We start from the raw sequence: 12,654 nt of genomic DNA on the forward strand, positions 1-12,654 counted from the left end.
TGAGCACGGTTTGAGTGATTCTGCTGCGTGATGTTCACACTGATGAGAGGTTTTACTACGTCCATTCAAACCACGCAGGAGCAAAAAAAAAAAAAAAAGCTAGAAATCATCCAAATCTTGGGAGTGTGGATCCTCTTTATACAAAGAGAGGAGACTAGAAAGGTTTGATGAGATGTCGTGTGTTTGTGAACTTTTCTTTGTGCGGTGTGAACGCAGCCTGGAGATCACAGACAGTCTGCAGGTCCACAGCCCGGCGGCAGCGTTCCAGTTTCAGCTAATCACTCATTTCCTCTCAGTCTCTGCCTGTCAGCCCCACCCTCCCTTCAACCAGCAACGCCTCAGGCTGCGCACGGAAAATATATATATATATATATTTATACACAAACACTCACCACTAAAACACATGTCAGAAGTCACGGTGACAGATCTGAACTTCTCCCTCCTTTCACCACAAACTCTATCTCATTTCCTCCCATAATGCCGAGCTGCTCCTCTGCCCCATTGACAACCTTGACCCTGACTAGATGTGCACTCCCAAACACACACACACACACACACACACACATACACACACACACACACACACACGGTTGTGTGTAGTCTGACCACATCTGGAGACCTCAAACTGAACATTTCATTTATCAGGAATGTGAGCGTAGTGTGTGTGTGTGTGTGTGTGTGTGTGCGTGTGTGTGTGTGTCAGAGAGAGAGAGAGAGAGAGACGCCTTTGGCTACATGGAAATCAAATTAAATGGAGTCCTGCTGAAGGTCAACGCAAAGTGCGTGTGTGTGTGTGTGTGTGTGTGTGTGTGTGTGTGTGTGTGTGTGTGTGTTTCCCCTGCAACAATTTAAAGTAATACATGTGGTGGATAATACGTCACATTACTATTGCGGTCCACCTCTCACACACACACACACACACGTGTCTCAGTGTGTTCAGTGAATGAACTGTAGCCTGTTAGACTGTAACTCAACTGACTGTGTTTGTGTTGAGTCACTCACAGATAAAAACTGTTTTGATTAGAAACTATTAGTCGACAAACTCCAACTGATCCATCATGTGAGTGAATTATCAACTATTCTTCATACTTTTCTCTGTTTATATTCAATCATAAACTGAATATTTTTGGACTGTTGTTGAGACAAAGCAAGAAAACTGTGATGTGACGTTTTTCACTGTTTGTTCTGTTTTATTGATCGAAGCGTCTTTGAAGTCTGGTGTGCCGGGTTACATCGAGAGGCGACTGCTGTGGCCGTTTTCAACCACAGGAACTTTTCCAGGAACCTTTTTTTTTTTTTTTTTTTTTTTTTTTTTTTTTTTTTTTAGAAACTCAGGAAGTTAGTCTGCATCTTTAACTACAAGAACCCTAATATAGGTTTTACTCTCTGCTGCTGAAGTTAAACTTTCTGGACTTTTCTTCAGCTAAATGCAGACAAAAGTGTTTGACGCTAAAAAAAAAAAGAAGGAAAGTTGAGAGCGAGGAGCGCTGATCTCTGAAAACCACAAACAGAGTCAGAAATCTTTACGTCATCTCGGATTCAAGAGTTAAACATCAAAATAAATGATGAAACCTGCATCCTACTGTTTTTAAAAGCACAGCAGGAATCAGTGTCTCGATGTCCAGTCAGGACTTAAAGAAACTAATCGATGCTTTCATTAGATTACTGTAATGATCTGCTCTCAGGTTTCACCCCTAAAAAAAAAGCTCATTCAGAACGCTGCTGTACCTGAGAACATCCCAGCAGGTCTCAGGTCTCTGAACTGGCTCCCAGTGTGGCGGAGAACAGAGCTGAAAGTCCTGCTGCTCGTCTGTAAATCTCTCAAAATACATCTGACATCATCAGCAGCTCAGAGCTGCAACAAACTTCCAGAAGATATTAAGACTCTCATCTTTAAATCCAAGTGAAAACCTTCTATGTTCCTCCTGTTACTTCTCCTCATTTACATCTCGCCCTTAAATCTCCACCTATCCTGTATTTTAACTTATTTCTATTCTTTTAATTTGCATTTTTATATTTTCATGCTGTTTAATGTGTTCTGTAAAGCACTTTGGAGTCGTCCTTGTGTACAAAAACCAAATAAACTTGCCTTGCAGCAACAAATATAGACGATAAATATAGATTCCAGCCTCTCAGATGTGAAGATTTGCCGTTTTTCTCTGTTTATATCATTATAAACTGAATATATTTGGCTGTTGGACAAAACAAACAATCTGGAGACGGCACACTGGACTCCTAATAGTCAAAAAAACGATCCCCAGAGTAATCAAAGACAATAATCATTTGTAGCAGCCCTATATTAATATTATCGTATCAAAACATCTGCTGTAGGAGCCTGGAAACAGTGACTTTTCGTCCTGGGTGCTTTGACCTGATCTGATCTCTGTTCTCACCTTCCTCCGTCTCGTTCTGGGAGGTTTTGCTGCCTCATCAGACGTCTGAGAAATTAATTAGGCTGCAGCGTTCAGGTGAGCAGCAGAACAGGCGGTTCAGTCGTGTGTGTGTGTGTGTGTGTGTGTGTGTGTGTGTGTGTGTGTGTGTGTGTGTGTGTTATCAGTCACAGAGGGATCAGAAGACGAAAGAGCCTCACAAAGTCAAACAATCCCGCTCATATCCCAGCAGCATATTTCTGCTCCGCTTTATGATTTTTTTCCGTCGCCTTCGCCTCGGCCGCTGTCTGCGTCTGTCAGGGACTGAACCGACAAATGGAAGCAGAGAAGCCCTTTTTGGAAACATGCACATGGAAAATGCTTCCTGCTGCAAATTAGCGCTGAGTCTTCATAAACACTCTGTTCACATATTTTATTCATGAGATATATCTGCAGCTTATGTGTGTGTGTTTTTTTTTTTTTTTTTTTCTTACTCGGATGGAAAATTTACATGAACATTTATGAGCTTAAGAGGCTTTGATGATCAGTTTGGCTTTTTAAAAACTCCGGCAATAAAATGTGTTTACAAAAAAAAAATCTTCCATTTAATAAAGCAATAAAACATAAAACACGCTCCTCTTGATTCCTCAACATCTGAGATTTCACAGAAACTTGAGTCTCCGGTTGATTTTTAGTTGCAGCGTCTGAGCAGCTTTCAGCCCTTCAATGTGTGAAAAAGAAGAGAAACAGTTGAAGAAGAAGAAGAAAAGATTGTTTCATGTGTGTTTAACCCCTGCTGAGGTCACACCTTGTTCACCTCAATGTAACCCAGCTATGTAAACACACACACACACACACACACACACACACACACACACACACACACACAACGCAAGACTGAAAAGAATCACAGAGAACTCAAACAGGCCTCACTGCTATCTGGATGTGTGTGTGTGTGTGTGTGTGTGTTTCAGTATCCCACACAGATTTCCTCACTGCTAAAAGAGATGTCATGGCCGACAGGAAGAAATAAGAAAGAGAAATACTCAGAGCGTTAACATGCACTTCAGTAACCAGGACACACTCAGCTGTTTCCAGTAAGCTGATCTCTTAACGGTCATCTAGCAGAGAAACCTGGTTACAGCAAAGAAACTTGATTTATCCTGAACAACCCAGATTTCTTTGCCACACATATATATATATATATATATATATATATATATATTTATATATGTCTCCTTGCTAGCTTAAATCTCCCCCATTTTTGTGGGTTTTCTGTATTAACTGTCTCCGTTTTATCTCTGTACCAGCTCTGAAGATGTTTTAGCAGCAGTATGTATTGTTAAATGTGTTCAACTGTATGTTACCGTATTTCCTCTAATAGTGGCCTGAGCCTTTATTTACCTTAATAGCAGAGGGTACCAGGCCTTTATTGGAAGCAGGCTTATATTAGAAAGATTTAATATGAAGCCTCCTTGTTTTTTGATCTGCTTCCATTTGCTCTGTTAATTTCGGCAGTGCACCACTTAGCTGTAGCACGCAGGTATGCTAGCCGGTTTAGCCAAGTCACTCTGGTTACCCTGGTTACCTGTGCTAATGTAGTGTTGCTGCCATCATTACTTATATAATTACTTATTGTAAGAAGGGACATTTCCATTTCTTTTTTGGATTATAAAGCAGGTCTGTAGCAGCTGTTATATAAAACACACTACTGTCAAAGTAACAAAGCGCTGCGTCCACAGTGAAAAGCACACAGCTCGTATTCAGACGCTGAGACTGTAAAGGAGCCATCTGGACTTTCATAAGAGTAGATTAGAGTAGCAGCAGCAGAGTCGACGGTAAAACCTTTTCCTGTCTGTAGTGGAATATAATTATGAATATCTGGACCAGAGTGCCAGTAAAACATATATATAGCACCGTCTCCTGACCCTCCATTCATCACACCACACATGTACAGCACAGTGGTAACCCAACATATATACATGTAACCTGGTTTCTTTTTATAAATATGAGAAAAGACAGCAGACAGAGAAAGCACAGATGACAGCAGAGATCATCGCAGCAGGAATATAAACGGTGAAACCTGCAGTGTTTTGTTAAAGGTGATGGTCGGCTCTAACAGACCTCTATCTCTCTATATTTAGCTGAAGCTTTGCCGCTGGGAACGAATCTTTCACTCCTCCTCGTCCTCCTCCCTCGCTCCTTCTTGCCCTCCTCTCTGTCGCACTGTTCCACTTCCTATCTGCTGGACACTTTCCAGAACATTCCTCCCTCTCTCCCTTTCTCTCTCTCTCTCTCTCTCTCCTCCTCCTCCTCCTCTGTCCCTCCTTGCGGGGAGGATTTTTCAGCTGGTACGTTTAACTCCTGTCCTCCTTATTCCTCTCCTCTCTGTCCCCTTTTGCCTCCTGCTTACATTCTTCATCCCTCCATCCCTACAGCTTCAGTCGGACCTCCTGTCATCCCCCTCCTCTTCTCCTTCTTCCACCACCAGTGTTAAAGTTTTAGACACCTCCCAAATGCTCCCAAATCTATAACTACACACTAATTCTATTTAACATACTATACACACTACTCACTGCAGTATACTGTTACTGCAGCTAGTATACGACAAATGAAACCTGCAACATGTCTCATAGTAAAAAGAAACAAAGCAAAAGACAACTTGTAAATAGTGGTTTAACGTAACGTAGTTGATCCGTACACAGTTCACAGATTAACTGTAAAATTGAACGTCTCATTGGAAACCAAGTAAACAAACTGCAGTAAGTACGAGTCATGGAAAGATAGCGTGTTGCTAACAGGGATTTTCAAGCGCAATGACCAAACCATGGATGTATTATAAGAGCCGGATAGCAGACTAAAAATGGCGCCCATTCAGTCCTATAGGAACTGCTCGCCTGGCACATACGCCGAAAAAAGTTTCTAGCTTCCTGGTTTGCTTCCGCGTTGTGCTGCCCACTGACTATGCGCAGTAGTGTTTCCCCCGCTGGCCCCGCCCACAAGTTCCCACTTGGCCCATAGACTTTACATTGTGATGACGTCACCGATTTTTAAATCGCTTTTCTCGGCTCGAGGAAAGTTTTACAAACATAAAACCTCCATGGATCAAAAGTTCATAACAGAAAGAGTCATAATGATTTGCAGTTTGAGGCGTCCTGTCAACAGTTTTACAGGCGTCTCTTCTACAATGGTGGTCTACGGGGAAAATGCTTTTTGGGCCGCAGGGTTTTTTTTTGCTGCAATACCGCGAGTGGCCACTGCGGCGGCGCCCTATCCAGCTCTTATTATACATCCATGGACCAAAAACCCTCGAATGTTTGTTTGGTGGTTCGTTCAACAAGTTGCAGGACAAGACGTGTGTTCATGTTTGTAAGTTATCATTAAGTTTTCATGAAGTTTCATTCGCTACCGTGTTTAAAGGAGGAAGGTCATCAGGCCTCATATTGCAATTTAATTTAACAATTAAGCTTTGAATATTTTATATATTTTAAGATTGTATTTAAACATCGGACATCTTGAATGTTGTTTTCGTTTCAGACCATGAGCAAAAGTTCCTTGATGTCAGTGTTTTACAGAATATATGGAAACTTTTATTTGTCTCTCCTCCTCTTTTTTTGTTTTTTGATCCAAAATATTAGAAAGTTGTTCCTTCGTCTGTTTCCACTGTGTGTCACGTTGTTCTTATTTTGTCGATTAATCATTTGCTTTATAAAATAACAGTCCACAACCCAAAAATACTGAATTCAAGACTTAAGATACTAAAAAAACATCTCACATTTAAGAAGCTGGAACCAGAGACTAAAACGATGAATTGGTTGTCAGAGTTTTGTATTGATCAACTGATCCATTAAATCGACGTATCGTAGCTCTTCAGCGTGTCGTATATTGTGACAAAGCCTTTGTTTTGGTTAATAAAGGTTATTTTATTTAGTTTAGTTTCTAAATATTTTCCACCTTAAGTTTCCGTTGACGATATTATTTCTGTTTCTTCTCTCTTCATACCTTTCTGTCTCCTCTCTTTCACTGTTGCCCCTCTCCTCCTCTCCTCCTCCTCCTCCTCCCTCCGGACCTCCTCCCCTCCTGGCTTTTCTCTCCTCCCTTAATGCTATCCTCCTCTCCCACACATACATCTCCCTCCTCCCTTCATCCATCACCCTCCTCCCTTATCCTTAAGACCTCAAGCCTGCTCCGCTCCGGAGATGAAGTTTTCCTCCTCCTCCTCCTCCTCCATCCAAACTCTTCCAGCTTAAAGTTTAAGCCTCAAAGTCATGAAGGAAGGGATGGAGATGAAGGAGGTTTAAACCAAACTGTTCTGCCTCACAGTAAAAAACCAGGAAACATTTTATTTTTTCATTTTACTTCATTTAATTTTATCCTGGGGACAATAGTTGGAGAGGCGAGTTTTCATGATGTCATTTAAGGAGAATGAAGGAGAAAAAGAGGGAAAAAAACAGAGGAGGAAAAGGCGGAAGGAGGTGAAGAAAGGAGAACGAGGAGGGAATAAAATAAAACAACACAGACGACTGGCCTCGTTTCTCAAAATAAAACTCACCTCCCTGCTCTCGGTCTTAAAGGGACAATCCACCACGTCCACAGTTTATATGTTATTGTAAAGTTATTCTCAATCAGTAATCATCTCTAATCTCTCACCGCTGTCTGTTCTTTTGCTTTTTTTGTCTAAGAATTTAAATCTTAAATACCAGAATCTCGTCCAAACATTTCATCTGTCAGTTTACAGCCTGTTTTTTAATCTACAAACCAACCTGAAGGTCCCCAGATGAATCTGAGGAGTCACAAGATGACTAAAGTGATAAAGAACTTTCACATTTTTAGCTTTTTTTTCCTCTTGTGGAAAACTACAAATCTTTAAACGTCCTCCAACAGGAAGCAACGATTAAAGTGACTGAAGGGAAACTTGGGTCAAAGATGTGAAAAGATGAAATTCATGAACATCAGATATTTTGTTGCTGTTTCATAACTAAAAAAAAAAACTAAAAAAAAAAAAAAAATCAGCCTGATGTCATTATTTCCAAACCTTCTGTCCAGCACAACAGCTGCATAAAGTTTCAATTAAATAATGAACTCGGAAACTTCTCAGACTTTTCAGATAAAATGTCTGACGGTTCATAAACAAGTAGTCAATTAAAATCGATTAGTTGACGACTATTTAGAGAACAGATTGATTGTTTGAGTCATTTTTTTGGTCAAATGCCAAAAGTTCTGATTCCAGCTTCTCCAATTAAAGGATTTTCTGCTTTTTACTGCATTTTATATCATTATAAACACAACTAACATTGATTTTCATTATTAATTAATCCTCTTCTCCCTCTTCTCCATTAATCGATTAGTTGTTTGGTCCGTAAAATGTCCGAAAATGGTGAAAAATTGCGCTTCGTGAAGCCCAAGATGACATCCTCAAAGGTCTTGTTTTGTCCACAACTCAAAAATGTTCAGTTTACTGTCATAAAGGACTGAAGAAACCAGAAAATATTCACATTTAAGAAGCTGGAATCAGAGATTTTTCTTAAAAATGACTCAAAACAATTAATAGCTGGTAACTAATCGATGAATCGACGAATCATCGCAGCTTATCGAAGCTCAGCTCCATCTGGACATTTTTATACGAAACAAACAAACAGTTATAAGTCATATTAATCTGCAGTGAGAATAAATCTTTGCAGTTTGCAGTGAAGCCAGTAAAGACTTTAAAGTTCCTCAGAACTCAAACACATTGTTCCCATAATCCTCTTCCTCATCCTCCTCTCTTCATCTCTTCAGTCTGTTACAAAGACAATGAACCGACTCAGAGCGGAGCGTCTGTACACAGAGGTGGATCAAAGGACTTTTTTTAAAAGAGGGATTTCTTGTTTAATAGAGTTTCTGGTCACATGACACACACATGCAGCTCTTCCTCTCTGACCCAACAATGAAACTGGACCATCGTCCTCGTTCAGCAAACAACCAGACGTCTGAGACACACAGTCTGTCAACAGAGTTCTGCACTAATTAATACAGAGACACATACACACACACAGATCTGTTTGCATGAGGCGGAGCGAGAGAGAAAAACTAAGTGAGAGACACAAACAGACACAAAGAGCAACAAAAATAGACAAACTGAAAGGCCGGAGGAAGATTAAGTACAGAAACAAGTAGAGCTGCAACTAACCATTATTTTCATTATCAATTAATTAGGTGGAAGTGAAAAAATCTGACCAAAAGTCCTAAAAATGTTCTTTACTGTTGATACAAGACAAAGAGAAGCAGCAGAGATGCTGGATCCTGAATGTGTGAAGCATTGTTTCACTATTTCTGCTTGAAAATAGCTGCAGATTATTTGTCTTTTTTTAAAATTTGGAAGTGCAAAATAAGTGATTGACAGGACATACGAGGTATAACAAGCGGAGACATAAAACAACTGATTATTTTTCTGTCGCGTTCTAGAAGAAAAAAGTGAAAAAAGGTGAAATAAAGTGAAAATAAAAACCAGGATGAACAACCAGCGTCTGTGATACTGTGATGTGTTTCCAGAAGTTTTAAGTGAAACTGCCAGAAAATATAGAAGAGCTGCAATCATCATGTTGTAAACCAGAAAACAGTAAAATAAAAAAAATGACTTTTATCAATTTTCTCAATCTCAATCAACTAGTTAAAAATAAAGTGCAGTAGAATCAATATCCATTAAAAGTCAAAAACAATCATATATACTGGAGTTTTAATAAAAACCCTTTTAAATTTCACAAAAGAAGCTAAAGTTCTCAGTTGTTTAATGTCTAAAGACAAGCAGCCATACAAGTATAAATTACAGTCCAAAACTGACAAAATTATGATTTTCTGTCATAAATCAGGAACCATCTGATCAAACATTTGATGCCAACTTCCTGTTCTTGACAGTTTTGGTGAGAAAGAAGTCAATTCAGTATCAACCCTGCTGATCAGCTGTTCACACATCTCTAACTGACGTCTATTCTACACAGTTTACTGGTTTTTTAAGAATATCTCCCAGTATGTGTTATGTAATCCAGTCTTCTGTGCTCCTCTCCTTCAACATGAGCAGCAGAGTTTAATATTAGCCTGGTATTAGAATGATGAGGACTCTGCCTGCTATTTGAGACGCTGCAGCAGAGCCGATGATTTACGGCTCAAATCTCCCTCTGCATCACGCCAGCTGGGCTGAGCCAAAACTGCATCATCGCCGCCGCCGCCGCCGCCACCACCACCGCCGCGGAGATATTAATGGAGAAAAAAAAAAATCTGACTGACAGCCAAAATCCACGCAGAAGCATCATTCATGAATCCTGCAGGAGCATCAATCCACTTAAAACGTCCCTGCAGATCATTTATGAGCAACACAAACAAACATCTGAACATCTAAACAACCAAACAACCAAACATCTAAACAACCAAAAAACCAAACATCTAAACAAGCTAAACTCCCGACTGGATGATGACGACACCTACAATCAGAGGAAACACGTCCAGAAACGCCCCTCTGTGTATGTTTTTAAAAGACGCTGCATACAGCATTTTGTGTTTCTCTAAATTAAAACCACATTTCCCATAAACCCCCTCTACTTCCTGTCCTCTCCGCCGTCCCTCTTTCTGCCTTTACTGCATTTAATTTAAAGAGTGCAGTGAACACAAAACATCTGCATTTTGACCACGTAAGTGAACGTCAGATGGAAAATAAAAAACAAAACTGGTTTTATTTAAGCGAAGAGAACAGCCATTCATGTTCAAAGATTAAAAAATATTAATTTAGAGTCAACCAACTGGTTTCATCTGCTGTATGTAAGATCAAAACTCTTGTTTCTGACTAAATGTGTCCGTGGCAGAGAGTTGAAACATGTAGAAAGATGCATCAAACGTCATCTGGTCAGATTTATAATGTTTTTTATTTATTTATTGATAAGACAATCATAATTTAGCTCATTTTAGACTTTATTGTATTGAGACAAAGTTCTTAAAACGTTTGATAAGTCTTGTAAAAAATTAATTCAAACTAGGGTGTCAAAAAAACAGCCTTGGACTGTTGATCGAGACATTCGACGACGTCACTTTGATCACAGTGATCAACATTTTTCCCCATTTTCAACTAACTGAGAATATTAGATTAATAAATAATAAAAGTAATCATTAGTTGCAGCTCTAGTTTGGTATAAAAGTACCAAAACTCAAGTATTGTTTCTCAACTTCTTGTTATTTACACACTAAAGGAATTGATGCAGAACAACACTTTATTTTTTTATTATAAAAAGGAACTTAAAGCTGTTTTCCAAATAACCTTTTGAGAATGATGTTTTCAACTGCAATAAGAGAAGAACTTTATAATGTGGGTCGAAGGATCGACCTCCAAATCCTCCCCCAGCGCGTCCTTGACCCTTAACGAGCTCTGAATGCCTGACCTTTGACCCGCTTGTTAAACCAGAACCATTTTAACCGCAGAGACGCATTTAGTTCAACGTTCAATCATCAAAATGATCTTTCTTAATTACATTTCCCCAAGATTAAACTTTATGATGTAATCTTCAGGGTTTTTTTGTTTTTTTTTTACGACGGTACGTTGTTAAAGCAGCAGGAGAACAAGTCGACACCTAACTGTGACATTTTAAAAGGCTCCGGTCAACAAGTTGCCAAATGTTTCCCAGTTGCTGCATCAAAGAAATAAAAGGAGAAAGGAGGTGGGGGGAGGAGGTGGAGTAAGAAGCAGGAGGAAAAGAAACCATGATAAGGAGAAATTTGAGCAGATAAAGAGAAGATAAGGAGGAAGAGGATCTGGAAAAAAAGAGGGAAATGAGGAGTAGAGGGAGATTGAATAAAGAGAACAGGAAGAGGAAAGAAAAAAGTGGAAAATGAGTAGAAAACAGGGTGGAAAGAAAACGGAGACGACAGAAGATTAGAGAGAGAGAGAAAATTGGGGAGGAAGATTTGTAGGAAAAGGGAGAGGAGAGGGAAAGAAATGGAGAAGGGGAGGGGAAGGAGGGAGGGGAAGGAGGGAGGAGGAGAGAAAGCAGCAGTCCAGCCTGTATCTGATTACATAATTGCTCTACAGGATTTGAAACAGGGTCTGCGCAAAAAAACAAAAAACGCCTCAAAGCAGCAGCCGTTTTGTTTTTTTTTACTGTCACAGAACTACAGTGACATTTCAAATCTGCTAAATCACTGCAGGATCATTACACACAAAAACTACCACAAAGTACAACCTAGAGGAAGACGAAGGTGTTCATCATCAGGGCAGCACAGACGCACTTTGAGGTCCTGTGTGAATATTATTACAGGAGAGTTAAAGTAAGAGAGAAGGTCACTGAAAAGTCCCTGAATGTTACACAGAGAGAGAGAGAGATAGAGAGAGAGAGAGGGGTATTATGGGAACAGTCCAGTGTTATTGCTGAGGCTGAGGTCAGCACAGGCGACCACACCTGCACCATCATCATCATCATAATATCATTTTCATCAGGGAGACAAGAAAAAAAAACTGTTTTTATGTGACGTGAGCAGCAGCAGCAGCAGCAATACAGAGAGAGAGCTGCAGAATTCACCAGAAAAACAACAACAACAACACCACGAAGAAGAAGAAGCAGCTCTGGCGCACTAAAGCCTCAACACACACACACACAAGTTCAACCACACGATGAAGAGGAGAGAAGCGGGGGCGAAACAGAGAGGCAAAGCCGGGGGAGAGGTGGTCTCTGCCCGGCGTCTCTCTGCGCCAGTGAGCCGCCGCCGCCACTGCTGCTGCAGCGACACAATGACTCCGCTGCTTTGATTTGAGGTGTGATTATTATTTAACCCGGGATAGACAGCTTCTAACCCGGGTTATAACAGTGCAGCAGCCGCCGCCGTCGTGGATGTGTGGATGTGGATGCTTCTCCAGCCGCGGACACAATGTAACGAATCCGTTGCACAGATGGATTAGAAATGACACAGCAGCGGGATCAAAAAAAAAATTAATAAATAAATAAAAAACACGACATACACACAGACCGGCCTGGCTTGGCTCGGCTCGGCACGGGTTCACACTCACCTGGGGGCCGACAGAAGAGCAGTGGAGTCCCGCTCGGAGTGAAGGACGGACGGACGGACTGCTGAGAGCTCGGGAGGAAAAACAACGCAGCGGCACAGAGTCCTCAAATCCTCCTCCCTCCTCCTCTCCTCCCCTCCCCTCCCCTCCTCCCCCCCCCCCCCCCCCCCCAGCTCCGCTCTGCCCAGCACGGCCCGGACTGCAGCGCCCGGTGCGCTCGGTTCATACACCGCCAGGCACCGGAGGGGCGGTGCTACACTGTGT

At 40.9% G+C, this 12,654-nt stretch overlaps 1 protein-coding gene across 1 annotated transcript in view; it reads right to left on the reverse strand.

Moving 5' to 3' along the window:
- Window positions 1-12,540, reverse strand: part of LOC122996587 (spectrin beta chain, non-erythrocytic 1) — a 132,810-nt gene extending 120,270 nt beyond the window's left edge. Inside the window, exon 1 of the mRNA XM_044372108.1 lies at window positions 12,394-12,540. The gene's annotated coding sequence lies outside the window, so the exon portion shown is untranslated. The remainder of the gene's footprint in view (window positions 1-12,393) is intronic.
- Window positions 12,541-12,654: the final 114 nt, after the last annotated feature.

The sequence above is a fragment of the Thunnus albacares genome, chromosome 14 (genome assembly GCF_914725855.1).
Source record: "Thunnus albacares chromosome 14, fThuAlb1.1, whole genome shotgun sequence".
NCBI lineage: Eukaryota > Metazoa > Chordata > Actinopteri > Scombriformes > Scombridae > Thunnus > Thunnus albacares.